A 17740-nucleotide genomic window follows, 5' to 3' on the forward strand; every position below is an offset into this window, starting at 1 on the left:
GCCTAACACCTGCTGTCAGCCCCTGTGTTGCTACCATATTGGTTTCTCTTGTCGCTGGTTATTCAGTTTGATGTTCCATTTATCAGTGGTGCTGAGCCAGTTTTGATAGCTCCAGATCAGCTACACAGTCCAGCTTTCCTACTCATCTGAGTTATTTTGAGCTCCAAATCAGTCGCACTGGACTAAACAGTAGAAATAATTTTTGTGCCATGCTGTGGGACCTTCGCAATTATTAAGAACATTTGCTAAAGCCCTAAACATTAAGCTCTGCTCCTAAAAACATCAATCTAAATTGGCAGGAAAAGGAAGGGCTAGCGGTGAAGGCATTTAGAGAAATAGAGTAATTAAGTCCCGCATTATTGTTAGTACCATGAGCTTGCTGCTGGATTGCTATTACTCTTTAAAAAAATTGTTTTCACTGAACGGAAGAATTAATGAAACCAGATTTTCTACAAAGTGGCGTGCTTTATCCCACACAGCACCATCCGTCTCATCACCGTTGCATCTCTGTGCTCCTCCTGACCCCGTTGCAGGCAGGGATTGGCTGCTCTGGAGCCTCTCGTGCAGCCGCTGGCCAGCCAACTGCTGTCAGACAGCACTTGTTACCGCTGAGTATGGCCACTCTGCCCCTTTGCAGGGGCACTGGGAATATTTCTGTCCTCTACCCAGCTGCCAATTTTCACACAGGTTCTAGGAATTTTATTATCCTAGATTTTAAATTCTATGGAATTGGCAGAATTACAGCATTGCATTAAATGTCTTTTCCTCCTTATTACTCTAACTGCAAATTTCCTTTCTCAGTTCCCACCTGGCAGTTTTATGCCTCAGAAACATGTGAAGAAAAACTCAACATACCCTGCCCTCGCATGCTCTATGGTAAGTACAGCTTTTTGGTATAGTTGTAACACAGGGCTTCAAATCACAATATTTTGGTGTTTATGACAGGGAGGAATGGAGTAGCTATCAGGCAGATAAAGAATGGACAAACTGGATTTCATGGAGGTGAGGAGTGGGTGGCCAGATGTGTACCACAGGGTGACTTTTTTTGAAGCCATCGCCTTTGCCTTGGAAGAGATAGGGAAAGTTGCTAGGGCAGCACCTGACATCCAGCATCTGAGCATCTCCTACAGCGGCTCTGCACAATCAGGTACTGAAGGAGGGATTCAGCTCCTCACACACTGACTTTATTCTCATTTGAAGCACCTTTGAGCCAATTTCCAGCTGCTGCTCCAGAAAGCCACAGGATTCCCAAGCTTGCATCACCTATTCATGAAACTGGCAGGTATCTCAGATGCATAAAGGTCTGGGAGAAGCCGTCTTTTAACAGTGCAAGGCACCTATGTGTAGGCAACAGAACTGAGTCAACAGTTGTTGAGTCTGGGTGGGAGGAGAAAGAAGTGGGACTGGAGATGCTGGGTAACTGTTCATCTGTGAGACCACACTTTGGGTGGCACAGTCCTGTTTTGGTTCCCCAGTGAATGGAGGATGTGCAGTGATATTCCCCAGTGAGCAGGACAGATGTGGGCACACTGGAGCAAATTCAAAGGAGGTCCACCAAGATGGTCAGGAGGCTGGCGCATTCCAGGAGAGGATGAGGGAACTTGGAGAAAACATAACTGGTTGCAGCCCTGAGCAACCTGATCTAACAGGACCACCTCTGACCACCTCCGAGGTGGGCCCAGAGGACCTCCCCACACCCTTTTCCCACTGTGCAACTCTTTGACTCATAAGCCCCCATTCAAGAGCCATGGTACCTCTGGGCTGGGCCCGCTCCCCTTCAGGAGGGTCAACAGAAAAACAAGCAGAAGGTTTTGGGCCATGAGCAGAGACTCAGAGGCACATGCATGTCCTGCTGAGCCCATCTCAGGAGAGTTGTGTGGCCTCTGTGCTGCCAGCTCATGCTGCTGCTTGGCCTCTGCATATTTGGCTATACTCAGACTACAAATCCTCAGGGACTTGGCACTCAGAGTTCGCCTGTCTGAAGAATAGTCTTTTCCTCACATTTTGTCACTATGAGGCCTTAGTTTGAATGTAATAGCAAGGAAAAGCTTTTAAGAAGCATCTTGCTAATTCCTTAGCAGATAAGTTCCTAAACATTCACGGGAGGTGTTTCTATCACTTCAACCATTTCTTATTTAACAGCTGTCATGTGAATGATTAAAATACCGTGTAATAATTTTAGTTCAGCCACCATTACTATTCCTATTGCTGTTTTGAAAACTCCAGGTTAACTCTGTCTACGTCTTAAGGTTTCTGAAAGGTACTAGGATACAGTGACAACTCTATAATTATGTCTGTTCCATAAAGGAAGTCATGCACGGCATAAAAAAAGCAGCAAATACCAGACTGAGCAACTCCAGCATGGTAAGCTTACATAATGTACTTGGCTGATTTAGAAAACTAAAGCTATTCATATGAAAAAACCCAACCCAAAGAAGCCATTATCATGCAATGACAAAACTTTAAAGGTTCCAAAAATCACTAAACATCTCAAAAGATCCCTTTTATTGAGATGCACACTGCTTAGTTCATGAAGGTGATCCAAGTGGTCTTTTAGCACAATAACAGGTTTTAGTCTGTTGAAGTCCTTGCAGATAATGCCTCAGAGAAAAAAAAAATGCCCAAATAGGATTTGATTTCTTCTGCACATTTCACTATGCACTTGATACATGCCTATACATGCTGCTGAGAATGTATATTTTCAGAAAATAAATATGTGTAAGCATATATTCATTTTTTATAGAAATACAATGAAAAATCCTGTTCATTCGTTTTTAATGAAGAATCAATGGAATATTTAATATTTATCAGTATTAATTTCTGTCAGAACATTTAGTACTCAGAAAATATGTTTATGTGTTCTAATTCATAGCTTTGATAACTGAATCCAGGGGAAAATTGCAAGAAATTTTAAAAAATCTTATCCATTTAACCAGTTTCATTGTTCAAGTTGAAAGTTCTTTACAATAAATCAAAACTCAGAGTGAAAAAAAATATAAATTGTCCTACGTGTTTTTGCACTTTTAGAAGAGACCAAAATCTTCCAGAATGTTCGTTAAAACTTTGGAAAAATGCCCAGGATTCTCCATTAGCAGAAGTACTTAATCTCATTATTATATGTTCCTCCCTACTTGTGTGAGTTCTCTCTAGAAATCAATTCAGTTCTGCTACAAAAGATGAAGACTCTGGTTATTGTACAAGCAAAGATGATGGTCTCAGAGTTGTGCCAAATGTATCACTGGGCATTACTTGACCTTTACTGATAATTTTAGTAAATGTAAGCTAATTAATCTGGAACTTGATCCATGAAAACAGAAGCTGGATTGAACTATATCTCTTCCATTTGGCTTATGTGCCTTGATTTTTAACAAAGGCTGGATAAGAATTGTACATCTTTAAAAATATGAAATACTTCAATACTACACTGTCAAATGCATTCTTTACATCTAAGGATGTAGGGATGGCAAACCTGCCCAGTTCCCCAGCAGACATTGCTAAATAGGTCAATGCTTCTGCTCTCTAAATCTTTGCTAGTACTTAGCACTGCTTAGGGAAAATTTTTGTCATTTCATTTATTTTAGGTACATGTGTTCACAGCAGCCTGTATAGAGTAGTTCTAGTTCTAGTTCAACTTAATGCCAGTTTTTTTGCAGCTTTGATGTAATAACTTATGAAAGTAAAGACTAGATTGTGAGCTCTCGAAATAAACCTATCCTCATATTACTCAGATTATAGCATACTATACATAGTTGGGTGTATTGTGTTATTTATACTCCACTCTGAAAATTCTGAAAGAGCTATTAGAAGAATCTGAGTAAAAACATAATTTAAATATTTGCGGACTCGACAGAAAGGAGTTTAAGGTGTATTGGTTAAGAAAAGAAAGAGGAGTGTTCTTTAGGAACTGAACATAAACTTTATACTTGATACAAGTATGAATATTAAGAACATTTAAAGGAATCAGATATTCAAAGTTAGCTGCGTGTATTTGACCATACAAATACTATCCATATGGAATTTTTTTTGGTGTAAATTCAAAGGTGCATGCAGTGTTTGACCTGGCCTAAGGCTGGAGGGGGGGTCATATAACTTCCCACTGGACTACATATGTATTTCAGGAAAATACGGGCAAGTGTTACAGGAAGTGTGCATGCTGTCGTAATCATGTAGCTCAGAAAATAGTGTCTCAAAAGTACCTTGACAAAGATTGTCCTGATATTAATGAGATGCCTTTCACCAGCATGTATTTCCATAAATACATATTAATATTTAAAAATGCCAGCTATGATTGAAAAAAAAATATTTCTGTTTGCTTAAACTTCAGCTTGTTCCAGCTGAAAAAAAGCATACTTAAAATACAAGGCTGAAGAATGGATGCTACAGAAGGGCAGAAATGAATGAGAAATTGTTCCTACTAAAAAAAAACCCAACCAAATTGTGCTTAAAGGATATTATTTGGAAGGAAGATCTTTCAAGAAGAAAAGGCCTAGCCATAAAAAGAGAACAGTGTTTGAAAGGGCATTTAAATTATCTTTTCAGTTGTGACATGTTTTAGCTCTTTGGCATTGTGTTTCTTGGCTAAACAGAGATTATCAAGAAAAGACCCACCCATGAAAGACACGAAACATCTCCTATGTGCTTCCGTCAAGCCTTTACTGTCTGTGAAATCGATGGCAGCCTCTGCAAGTGCAACAGTTTTGAACATCACACAGGCTGATTTGGTACCCTACCTTCACTGAAAATCTGGAACACTGTTTGTGTGTTCTCCTTAGGATTTAATAGATCATGATAAGGAGAAACTCTTATTTAGTTTAAGTGGTTAAATATCCTGATGGATTCACCACAACTGGTATGAAGCTAGGTGAATGTGGCATTTTTTCCTCCTTTCATCTCCTTTTATCTACCTTTTAGCTTTAACCTTCTTCTTTGTCATCAGCTTTTGTTATATCTATCCCTTAGAGGATCTGATTCAAAAGCTACTAATGTCAATGGCAACCTCTCATTGACTTCAAAGGGCTTTGGATCAACCCCCAAATGACTTATTTTAAGTATTTGTGTTACACAGTGCTTTTTTGTTTGCTGGGAGAATTTTTTTTTCTAAACGAAAAGAAATCATATATTTGCTGAAACAGTAAAATGAGTGATGAAGAAAAGGAAATAATTCAAAGGTATTTTCTCTAGGCCTTGTTCAAGTTTAACCAGAGGCAATAAATTCCTGTCAATTAATTTACATTAATATCGATCAGTACATACTAACTGTGCAAAGGCTGCTCTATGTATTAACACTGGCATGAATCCCACAGCAGTTTTTGCCGTGAAAAAAAAACCCTGTGCTTCCCCTCCATAATTTTTTTTTTTTGTGGATTGTCATTCTGATAGGGTTTTAATTACAGTTGTTGAAGCAGCATTACCTAATACTTTACTCTTGTATACAAAGGCAGTCTTGAAAGCACAAGAAAACAGGGACCACATGTTGTACGAGATCAACTGTTTCATATGGATGTCATTGGCTTGAATTTAATGCATTTTGGCATAAATTAAAGAGCATCTGCTCTGAGTAATGGTGGATAATACAGTGATAAAAACGCAGACTGTGAGACAACACTATTTCTGCCATTGCTACTCGGTCAGCAGTAGGAGACCTCCCTAAAATTGGAGAGCCATTTTGCCTTAGCTCCACGTATTTTGGTAAGATATGCCAGAAGCTTGAAAGCATAACAAAGCTATTTTTTACTCACAGTTTATTCAATGCATGGTTTATTGCATGACAGGGATTTTCACAAAGCAAATCTGAAATCTGCTTAACAGCCTGGAATTTCTTAAGCATTTCTCTCTGGCCCAGTGCTCCAGAAGAGGGGATGCATGAAGCCGTATTATGTCTTGACATGCTGCAATAGCCAACAGTTCTCCTCAGCTCATGGTGTCTCGTTTAAAAGCAGGTGATAGTACAAATGAATTCAGCATGTGCTAATGAGAGATCATAAACAGATATTCTGTCAATTTGCAAAAATTACACTAGTTCCTATCTTACAGCTGTAAACACTGCCAAGAGGAAACAATATACTGGATTGCGCAGTTCTTAGAGTAAGCTCCTACACTGTATGTAATTCAAATTAGTAACATGAAAATCTGTGCAGCTGGGCAGGAGTTAAACAATGTGTCTTTCACGTTGGAAATGATTGATAGGACTGGCAAATGTGGATGGCAAAAATCTGAGGACAGATTCCAAACAGACCATGTCATGCAATTAGTTGGAACCCAGTTATCAGCATATGTTAGTAAACTACTCAAAATGAAGGTATACCCAGATTTACTTGAGGAATACAGAAGATCTACGTATGTCGACTATTTCTTAGCCTGAACCAACTAGTGAGTATCCTGCCACATTTTTGCATTATTATTTGAGTTTTCTTTGCATACTCTGTTTTTGAAAGAAGTAGTACTTTGTCTTTAAAAATTCCTTTTGTGCTAAAATTAAGCACAAAATTACAAGTAGTCAGCACAGGAACTGTTATATTTATCTCCTTTCTTATCCTGGCTTGCAGAAAGTTGCAGAAAGTGTAACTTTATTTTCCCTTGACTCTTTAAGTTTCTCCTTTTCCTTTGTAGACTCTGTCTTCTAATTTGTAAACAGTATGCTTTCAGGTCAAGGAACACGAGAGAGTGAAATAGTTCTAAAACTAAGTGAACCAACAGAATTAATAGAGATTTGAGCTACAGAGAAGAGAAGGAGTTTGCAGTATCCCTATTTCCAAGGTTGTGGGGAAAAAAATGAAAATGGAGTCCCTAATATTACAAATACTAAAATCCACCCTGCTCTTCTCACAAAGACACAATATTTAAAAAATATTTTTTCACAATTAAAAATTTCAGCAAAGTTGAAATGGAGGCAGTTAAAAAGATATCCTTCCTAAAAAGAATATAGAAGTAATATATATATAAAAAAAAAAAAGAAAAAAAATTACTCTGACAAGTCAAATTTGAAACTGAAATAAAAACAGGTACAAAAGATATTGAAGAGCAACTTGTTAAAGGCAAAAAGGCTTGTGATAAGGTATATTTAAGTGCCTCAGAACCAGGCACCTGGCTAGAGAACTAGTGGAACTTAGTATGGGATTGAGGTGTGAAAGGAAGGTAAAAACCAGTCACAGAATTAGGCTGCTCAGTGGCTATTAAAAACTAGGCTCTTGATGCAACTTCCAACTCAGAGAGTCTGTAACCCATGGATTGCCAAAAACGAGGACCTACTCTATGCTGTAGGTCCATAGCGCTGCACTGTACCGTGTCCCACTCTGAAGCACCGTGTACTAACTCCTGTTTGTTGCTGGGCTGGACAGACACTTTATTTGACCTGTTACAGTCATTATTAATTCTTTGGATGAGTAAAGACTAGGGCTAATCTGTGTTTTTTTTTTTAAAACACATTGGTTTGCATAGGATGAAGTGTGGCACCAACTTCAACCTTGCTACATACTGTTTCTGTAATAAAGAAACGAGCTTTGTTCTAACCTAAAAAAAAAAAATAAAGGAACAGTGTACGTAACAATTGTCCTATTTATAATGAATAACCTTCTTTTTCACATTTTAATTGGAACAAATTGGCAAGCAGCTACTCACAGATTCACGGATATTAATCACAGAATTCAGGCGTTCCAAACATTCCTGATAACATGTTTGTTATCTTTTCTTTCACCATTTTAATATTAAAAAAAAATCCCTACGGTTAGTTATGCTGTTAACAGCAGCTCAATATTACATGCAGAACTCATATATTGCTATAGACTGGGTGAAGAAAAATGAAAATATAGAGTCAAATGTATTTTATATAAATGAAAGGTAATCAAACAATAATAAAGTGTACATACATTCCAATGTGTATAACTTTTTGCTAAACTAAGTTCTCCATAAAACATTAGTTTAGGTGATATGAACTTCTTTTATTTCAGCATATGACAAATAATGTAGCAAGCTATAGCTACTGCTTCTGCAGAAGGAAATATAAGAGGGAAGAATCCCTTCTTAATAAATGAATCAAGTGAGGCAAATATCAGAGAGCACATAAGGACATCTAACACAGATGATGAAACTGGCTATATATTCCCAGTGTCTCCAAGATTAATATCCTGCTTTTGGGTGAATTACTGAGACCACCTTCATCCTGAGTCGAGTCTGTGAGTAATGTTGACCATCCGTTTCCTTGTCCTGCGAAATAGCTTAGAGACTATTAGAAGGAAATAGGTCAAAACATCCTCACACAAAGCAGTGACACAGGACAATTAAAATGAATAGGAACTCTACCTATTTCACATTTCCTAAGCAGACCCAAAGCATTCAGTCACCAAAGTCACACGTATTTTTTTTGGGATCATCAATATGCATGCAGTTGAGGCTAACCCTGCTCCTCAGAGGCACCCTTTCCCTGTCTCCACAAGTGAATTAATGATGTAGAGGCAGAGCAAGAGGTGAAAATGTCCAAATTGCAACAGAGCAATACAGACAGGGTTTTTTTCAGGGCAATGAAGGAGCCAAGAATCGGGAAGTTTGAAGTGAATCATGGCTGTACTGCAGAAAGCAGATGTGGAGATGGCTCACAGTGGAGCTGAAATTGCTTTCCACTCATCTCTGCTGCTCATCGCGTAGGACAGCTGGTCTGCCAAGTCCTGTATGTCTGGATATTTACAGTTTCAAGTTCAAAAAAGTTACACAGTGGTGCACAGATAAAAGTTGAGGGTGGGCACTGTTCACGATCCACAAGAGCTTCATTAAACTTTCTCCAGTGAATAGCTGCCCTCCCCACGTCCCCTTCTGAATGCAGGAAGTTGTTGATTTCCTCCATCTCTATTTTGTTCTTCTGGCTTAGAGAATTGGAAAGCAAACACTGTGGACCTGTTTGTGCCTCCCCTACTCTGCAATAGTTTCCACAAAACCTTGGTCTGAAGTAAAGAACTCAGGATTTACAGGTATTTTTCAGTTTTAGTAAGCATACTGCGGAGCTGTTGCAGGTACATTCTCTCTTTTTTGTATGAGTCCACATTTATTTCTGGGGAGCAAGTCTGACAGAGAGCTACCAAACTGAGGACTAGTGGATTGATACATTAATTATTCCCACCAACCTGAAGAATCAAGGTAGTCCAAACCAAATATAAAATGCATTTTTCCACTTCATAAGGAGACGTATCAGCTGCATACATGCTGTATGATTTGATGTTAAGGGGCACTGCTACCAGTCCACACTTTCATGCATTTTAAGAAGCATATACTCTTTTAAAATGGTGTGAAAAATCATGTCTGTATAAAGTGTAGCCTTCAGATTCGTGGGGCGCACCAGCATACCCACCTCCCGGCATAATAAGGGATAATACCATAACAGACACTGAAAAGTCGAGAGAGGAAAAAGTGTCAAAATATGGAAAAGTAGCAATCCTGCCCATCATCATCTGAAGATCCATATGCATTGCAAAGAGGTTGCTTTCTGAGGGAAAAATAGGGGATTTTTACTTCCACAATTTGATCATGATATGTAATTGAACTTGTTCCTTTGCCAAGAATCCAGCTAAGGAGGTCTTTTTAGTGGGATGAAAGGGAGCATAATTTTGAAAACTATTTCAAAGTAACTTTAAAGGTATATGCAGATTGCTTGACATAATTTCTCTTCCCTGGATAACCTTTATTTTCACTATAAATTACCCTTCTTACTTCACAAATGGTGACTACTACAGAGTGGAGGGGAATTGACGAATTATGCACACCCAGCTGCTGTGCTAATTGTGTACTGTTTGTTCAGCATTAGCTTTAGGAATATAAACCCCTCCTCACTAGTTCTCTGAAAGCCTTTACAAATAATAACATTTATGTAAAACTTAAGGTCTGAATATTCTATATTGATGAGTAACTGGATGTTATCATATTAAAATCATTACTAACCCAGTGCCTGAATATTTGTTCCGAATCCTGTCAATACTCTAATGGCAGTAGTCTTGGAAACTACACATCTGCCACAGGATTAATTACACACATAAAACATTATCATTGCCCTACATCTCCTGTGAGGTAGAGAGGCTGCTAAAATGATTAATGGTGCTGTATGACATACTAAGAAATAAATGTAAATGTTACCCAGTGGATAGAAAGATGTGCTCCTGACTTATGTTAGAACAAGTTGAAGGACCTTACGGATGCAACATTATTCTTTAAAGTGTATAGGCAATGTTAAAAAAAATCCTAATCCACAAATTTTGTGACATTTGCTGTACAGTTGAGAGAACTCCTATCTGCCATGGCGTTTTGAATTATTTTGAACATAGGGTGTGCGTGTGCTCACAGTTATATGAGCATATTAAACAGGTGCCATACTTGGTGAGTCACCTTTCCTGCTTACCGTAAATAGTGGTGGTGCTTCTTCAGCCAATGTTAGGTCTAAGCCATTAGAACCTTCTGAATTTTGACTTGGAGTCAATCTTCAGGCACAGCAGGGAGAAAACATTTCCTTTTTATAACACATCAGGGAGGCATAGGTTCAGTTGTGACAGAAAAGAAAGAAAACTGGAGAAAATATTTCAAAGACAGTCCATTGTTTACAATTAAAATTAACAGAGCAGAGTTCAAAGGTGACATACCAGTATGCAATTAAGGCCATGGGCAGACCCAAGCAAGCAATTAGGTGAGAATTATAACAAATGTAAACTGAAGCTAATCTATTGATCATGTCACTTCTTCACGGTTCATTATTTCTTTAGACATCCTTTAATAAAGACCCCATGTGGTCCTCCATACTTTTGTCACTGAAATCTGAAATACTAAATTACAAAGGCTGAGCCCTTTGTTCATCCCAAACCATTTGTTTCTGTTCCTGCTAACTCACACTTCCTTCCTCTGGAGGATCACATACTACATGCGGGACCGAGAGCTGCAGCTCGTCATTGACACTGCAAATCAGCATTCACCTTCAGCCGCCTTAAAGCACGAACATATTTGTCAGCCAATTAAATAACAGAGTGATTTTGTGATTTACACTCTCATTGATATAAAATTGCATGCCCTTATCCTCAAGTGGGACACCACCTGTACATAAGCCAGTAAGCAGCAGTCTGCATCACAAAGGTAATTGCAGTGAAGATGTAGGCAACTGAGACTGACTGATGTCCTAATGACATGGCAGGACAAGGAACTGAACATGTCTTCTGAGTGACGCCATAACTGTGGCATTGCCTGCCTTGTGAATGAAGACAAAAGAACAATAAGGTTGCCAGTGATCATTTGTATTAGGGTACACAGGAACTATTGCCCAGGCTACTTGCCAGTGCAGACAGGAGGCCCACAAAAGAAAAGGAAGGTGGAGTAGATGGTGTCCTACATTGATATTGATGCAAAAGGGATCAGTGGGACAGTAAGTTAGGACCCAATGTTGCCAAGATATCCTGCAGAGTCCCTTCATACAGTACTGATGCCTCCATATTTCTTTCACCCTGTTCTGGTTTTGTTAGTGAGGGGGGGCCTAAGGTGGTAGCTTCTGTAGGAAACTGCTAGAAGTTGCTCCCCTTTGTTCAGTGGACTCGGCCGGGCCTAGGGCGGACCCGCTGCTGGCCAAGGCCGAGCCAATTGGTAGCAGAATGTCCCGTGATAACGCCTCTGTGATAACGTATTTAAGAAGGGGAAAACAGAAAAAAAAAAAGGAGAAGATGTGAAGCAGCTGAGCGGGGGGCAGAGAGGGGGAGGCGCGAGCCTCATGGGCCTTGGAGGCCTCACCCTCTGGCCTCCCGCCGGGCAGCCGACTGGGCCCAACTCGGCCCGGCCTGGCTGCAAGAAGTGGAGAGGAGATGAGAAGTGAATAAGATGTAAAAGGATCCTGAGAGACGTCTGCCAGCCTGTTGTGAGGAACGGCTGCAGACGCCAAGGTCAGTGAAGAAGGAAGGGGAGGAGTAATATGGCTCCTGGCTAAGATTCCTCTGCAACTCGTGGTGAAGACCATGGTGGAGCGGGTTGTCCCCCTGCAGCCCATGGAGGTCCACGGAGGGGCAGAGATTCACCTGCAGCTCGTGGAGGACCCCACGCCAGAGCAGGTGGAGGCCTGAAGGAGGCTGTGGCCCGTGGAGGGCCCGCTGGGACAGCGGTTCTAGAGGGACTGCACCCCGTGGAAGAGATGACCCACGCCGGAGCAGTTTCACGAAGGACTGTGGCCCGTGGGAGGGACCCCACGCTGGAGCAGAGGAGGAATGTGAGGAGTTCTTCCCCCGACGATGATACAGCGGCATAAAACAACGCGTGATGAACTGACCGTGACCCCCATTCCCTTTCCCCCCCCCCGTGCCGCTCGGGAGGGGAAGGTAGTAGAGATAATGTTAAGCCCGGGAAGAGGGAGGGGTGGGGGGAGGTTATCTTGTTCCCTGTCTCATTCTCCTGCTAATTTTAGAAATAAATGAATAGTTTTCCCCAAGTCGAGTCTGTTTTGCCCGTGACGGTAACTTTAAGGATTTCTCCCCGTCCTTATCTCAAACCTTGAGCTGTTTTTTCTTATACCATCTCCTCCTATTCTCTCGGAGGGTGGGGGGAGCGAGAGACAGACTGCGTAGTCTGGTCCTGATCAGGGCTGAACTACGACACACCCATAGCCACAAGTAACGTTACCGTGTCCTCCTGGACTCCATTTTTTCCATTGAGATGTGAAAATAAGCAATGTGTGTTGCTCTTTGACATTGAAATGCTCGAATTCTAACTCCATGCATTTTTGGTGTTTGAGTAGGTAATGTGGACATCTGAGGTTGATCTAAGTCACTATATAAAGTGCTTGGGCTCCCAGCACCTCAAGCCTTGCAACAAAAGGGGACGCTGTATTCCTTTTCCACACTTTGTTAGTCTGTGGGTGAGTGCCTACAGCTAATGTCAGAGGTTTACACTCTCGTGCAAGAGGTTGAAGTCCTGGATTTAGTTAGCTTGTTTTTCCCAGATGTTGTACTGTAACAGAGATATTACCACCAGGCTACAGACTTCTTTTCTGCCCAGGATGCACTATCACTGGGACTTTTTGAATGAATCTCTGCTTTACTTTTTCTCATGCTGACTTTATATGTCTGATCTCGCTTTTACATAAGAACACTTCTTTATCAGAGGAAGGCGGCCTGGTATCTCATGCAGTGTGACTCATCACATTTCTCATTTATGAGGCCAATGCCAGTATTTCAGAAGGTCTGACTCTGTACATCTGAACAGTATGAAGAGAACAAATGCAGAGGTCAGCATTGCAAGCTGACTTATGTTTAATTTTTCCTGTTGAGTGTGTCTGGACTTTCAGCATCTCTCAAGTTACCCACCTGGTGGATAACCCATATAGCTCAGGTGCTTGGTGATTTGGAATCAGAACACGCCAGATGTGCTGTTGCACTACAACTCTGGGGGCTGAGCCGTGTCTTTAAGCATCTAAATGTCTCTCAACACGGGGCCCTATGCTCCAATTATTTCTGCCAGCCTCAAAGGTATTGCAACAATGGTCACAGAAAAAGAGATCAATACAAGTCCTGCAGCCCACCTGGTAAGATATCTGGCCAGTCTACCGAAAAAGAACAAACAAAGCTTTTAGGTAAAGTCCATGTCAATATTTTGAGTACTTAATTTACTGAGATCTGAAGTCCAATCTACTTTAGGTTACCAAGCTCCTAGAATCTATGTAAGAAAAATATTTAAGTGTATTACAGAAAGGTTGTTGCTATTCATGTACCTGTGCCTATTTGAGGAACATGTAACAATATTATAGTAGTGATGAGGTGCAGAGACTGTAAATGGAGTTTGCAATTAATAACAGCAGAGATTACCAAATTAAGATAAATACAAACTTTGAGATAAGCTTCATGGTACTAGCAACATACAATAAAAGCAAGAAGTCTTGCGATAGTGTATAATGACCACTGTTATCCTAATCAGTACAATTGCACTCATCATTAAAATTTAATTAAGGTTTTCTCTTTGCTCTGTGTAATTATTAGAGAAGCTTCTGGTGAAGTCTAATTGCCCTATCATAAATGAACAGAGAAGAGAAAGCGCCTTTGTCCAACAAACAAGTTTTCCTTTAAAGCAGAAATATTACATAATAATGATTTTTCAGAAATAATTCAGTCTCTGAAAGGTATAATTAAGGTGCTGGAAGGGGTGGAACAGCTACTGCAGACAACACATTCTGCGCAAGTTCTAAATCTTCAATATTTTCTTCTTCCTTGTTGGCAGGAAAAGCACAAGAGGAAATATATGACCATCACAAACAAGAGACACCCTAACTTCCATGCCTCTTAGAGAAGAAATACTCTGCCCCAGGTCAATGAGGAGACAAAGTGGCTCTGCCCCTGCTCCCTGACTAGATAGCAAAGTGCATCAGGGCATGGATGCACCTCCCTTACATCCCACCAAACAGCACACAGCTCCTACTTCATGGTTTAAAGATTGAAAAGGATGGGAAGAGTTTACTAGGGTTGAGTTTAACATTGTTTTTATCAACAGTCAGTGGAGCAGATTTATTTATTTATTTATTTTTGTTTGTTTTATTTTAGAGTGAAGTAAATCTAATACACAATAGTTATCTTCCTATAAGAACTTAAGTGGAGAAAGGTGTTTTTGCTCTAGGTTACCACTGCTTTTAGTGCACAGTCACCTCATTAGTAGTCTTCAATGCTTTTCCACATTACGTCTTTACAGGAGAGCACTTTTGTTTTACAGTGGTAAACAACACATCTTTGTTTTGTGAAGAAATATCTTAAGCAATTATTTTGGTTAATGATGTTGATGTCTTGTTGTTGTTATTCTACAGTTGCAGCATTATACGCTTTCCTGCATTCACGCTTTTGCATAACACATGGTGTAGGATAATGATTGCTTTTTGTGCAAGAAATGCAGAGCTAAAGTTCATCAATAGCTGGAATTTTATGTGTTCCAAAATGACTTTTATTTTTCTTGCTTCCCAAAACAATGTAATGCTATAAGTGTAGTCCACTTTGGGAGATGCATTAGATCATACAATTTGGATAATTCATGTAATTTAAATCTGTTTATTGTTAAAAGTGGTACATAAAACTAAAAAGACCTCTCTGGGTATGATTTTGGAGACTCTGGAAAGAAGTATATTTGTATTCTTCTCTGAAATAATTAGAAATTCGCGTGGTTCCTTTTTTATTAATAATCGATAAAATGTAATCCTTGCAAACTAATTATATTTACATAAAGCCCTTAGGCATCTTTCCTTGAATTATATGGTGCTTCAAAATCATCTTAGGATTGAACCTGTGTTTCAAAGTGAAGTTATCAAATGATGTAAAGTAAAGTTACATGTCTTTGTTCTGGCTCTTTGGTTGAGGAAATACTACATAATGGAAAAGTCTTGATCTTAGGGTGTCTTTTGAATGAGCTGTATACATTAATCTACTGTAACATATGTAAGAAAACAATGAAATAATTATTCCTCATCAGATTAAGTCTGATGCAACAGTCCAAGGAGTTTAAAAAAAAGAAAAAAAAAAAAGGAAAAAGAAGGATGTGCATTATCATTTTTGTGCTTTAAAATTTTCTGTGTTTAAATTTAAGACTCAGCATGTTCAGGGAGTTAAAACACGCAATGGACATTTCACTCAGCAGCCTACCCTTCTGCCGCAAAACATGTGAGTTATATATAAGTCCCGCTGATTTACATCCCACTGACTCCAAATAAATACAAGTGCATCTTAAATTGCCTGCTGAAATCCCATTAAGTCAGTGACAAATAAGCAGTACTAACAGTTGACCTCACTCAATATTTTGCTTCTCTTTGGCTATATTTAAGCTCATGTATAAATGCTTGCTGAATCTTTGTTTCTCTTGACAAGCAAAGGTTTTTTTTTTCCCCTATTCTGCCAGCCGATGCACAATGCAGCAAGAACAAGCAAGGCTCCCCCAACGATAGGCTCGAGTTTAAATTCTGCAAAAGGAGGACAACTGCATCTCTACAAATGAGATGAAGAACAAAGTTTTTTAAGAAGTATTGAAAATATAGGTTATATTTTCTTGCAAGTAGAAGACAATGTCCAGAAAAGAAGAAGAGCCGTGTGGCTCCATCTACGTGGCAGATTCTGATGGTTGTTTTTCTACTCACAGCTTGAACCTGGGGAAATCACTTGGTCTGAACCCACTAGTGTTCTTAGGTGCCTAACTTTTGCATATTCTATGACATACTTAATGGTTTAAGAGACACAATATTTAGATGCCTAAATATTTCTGTTCACCAAATGTGGAGAATTATGATTTTAAATGCCAAAGGCATAGTGAGGACATCTATGTTAATGTTTGGGAGGAGGCGGTGAGAGCACCAGGTGCTGTATAGGTGGCACCATATGATTAGACAGAAGAATTATGCTTTCTGAATGAACAATATGAAGTATACCCTTGTAATTTCAGAAATGCAAACTATATGCAATAAATAATTACAAATCAGCTGTCTTTTAAGCAAATCATCTCAGACCAAGTTTCATAACATATTTACAGATGAAATGATTTAAAATGAGATTTTTTTTCAGATATAAAAATATTACTTGGTTTGCTTTATAAAAAATTGTGTGTATACAGTCTCATTAATGGTGAACACATGTGCTACTGTTTTATACACAGTAGTATCCGCTGTGTATAGCTATGAAGGTACCTACCAGCTGTATATCTGTGTTTGTGAACAAATTGGAGATACTGAGATCAGTTTGGCAGAGAAAGTAATGTATGTATTTGAGCATCCAAGAATTCTAGTCTGACTAGCCTTTCTCTACTTTTTGGAAGTCTCTTGATTAAAATCTTTGTTTTTAAAAATCTAGACCTCATTATTTTTGTAGACATTAAACTGGGTAAAAATGTTAGACATGATAGGCCACTGTTGTTTTCCAAGCCACTTTCACAAGATAAACTCACTCTTTTCTCCAACATTTTTTCCCACTGCTTTATGTTTCAGAATAATATGTTCTGCAGGTAAGGTAAATACAAGAAATCGCATGGGTTTGTAGAGCTGTAAAGATAAGCATTTCCAGATGTCTGAAATGTGAAAATATAGAGCTACATGACAGGATACTATAAAAAGTACAAAGGAGATAATCAGAGATGAGAACAACTTCTGTATGAATGTACCTACAGTAGACTGAAAAGAATGAGAATTTATTGCCACAAAAGGGTAATGACTGACTGTGAAATGTGACAGAAGTCTCTGAAATGCTGAATTACGTGGAGATCGTGGGTATGAAGCAATGTTTCACATTTAACGCAGCATAAGAACTAGTACCACCCAAAGAAACCTGTCAGACAGAAGGTTTAAAGATGAAAAAAGATAGGAAGAACAGTGGAACTTAACAGTACTACTTATTTTAAATGACAAAAATATTAATGTCTGCCATATGAACACGAAACAATTAGATACATTGCTGGAAGAGGGATTCACCAGGACACATATGCATAATTGTTTGTTCCGTACAATGGTCCATGTCCCTGCAATCAACAAGCTGACAACCAATACAAGGAGGAAGAACTATCGTAGCTTTACTTCTCATACTCTTCCCCTTAGCAAATGTAACTGGCCATGATCAGTAACAGAAAACAGACCTGAAAAGAGCCTGATGGCACTATCGTATTCTCACAATTGGAGAACTCTGACATATTCATTTCTCAGAAAAGGTATAGATTGCGTAGACCTCAACGATTGTAATGACAAGGTCGAGTGCTTATTGGTAAGGATGAGAGGTAAGGCCAATGAGGT

The sequence above is a fragment of the Chlamydotis macqueenii genome, chromosome Z, assembly GCF_036417535.1.
Source record: "Chlamydotis macqueenii isolate bChlMac1 chromosome Z, bChlMac1.mat, whole genome shotgun sequence".
Classification (NCBI taxonomy): domain Eukaryota; kingdom Metazoa; phylum Chordata; class Aves; order Otidiformes; family Otididae; genus Chlamydotis; species Chlamydotis macqueenii.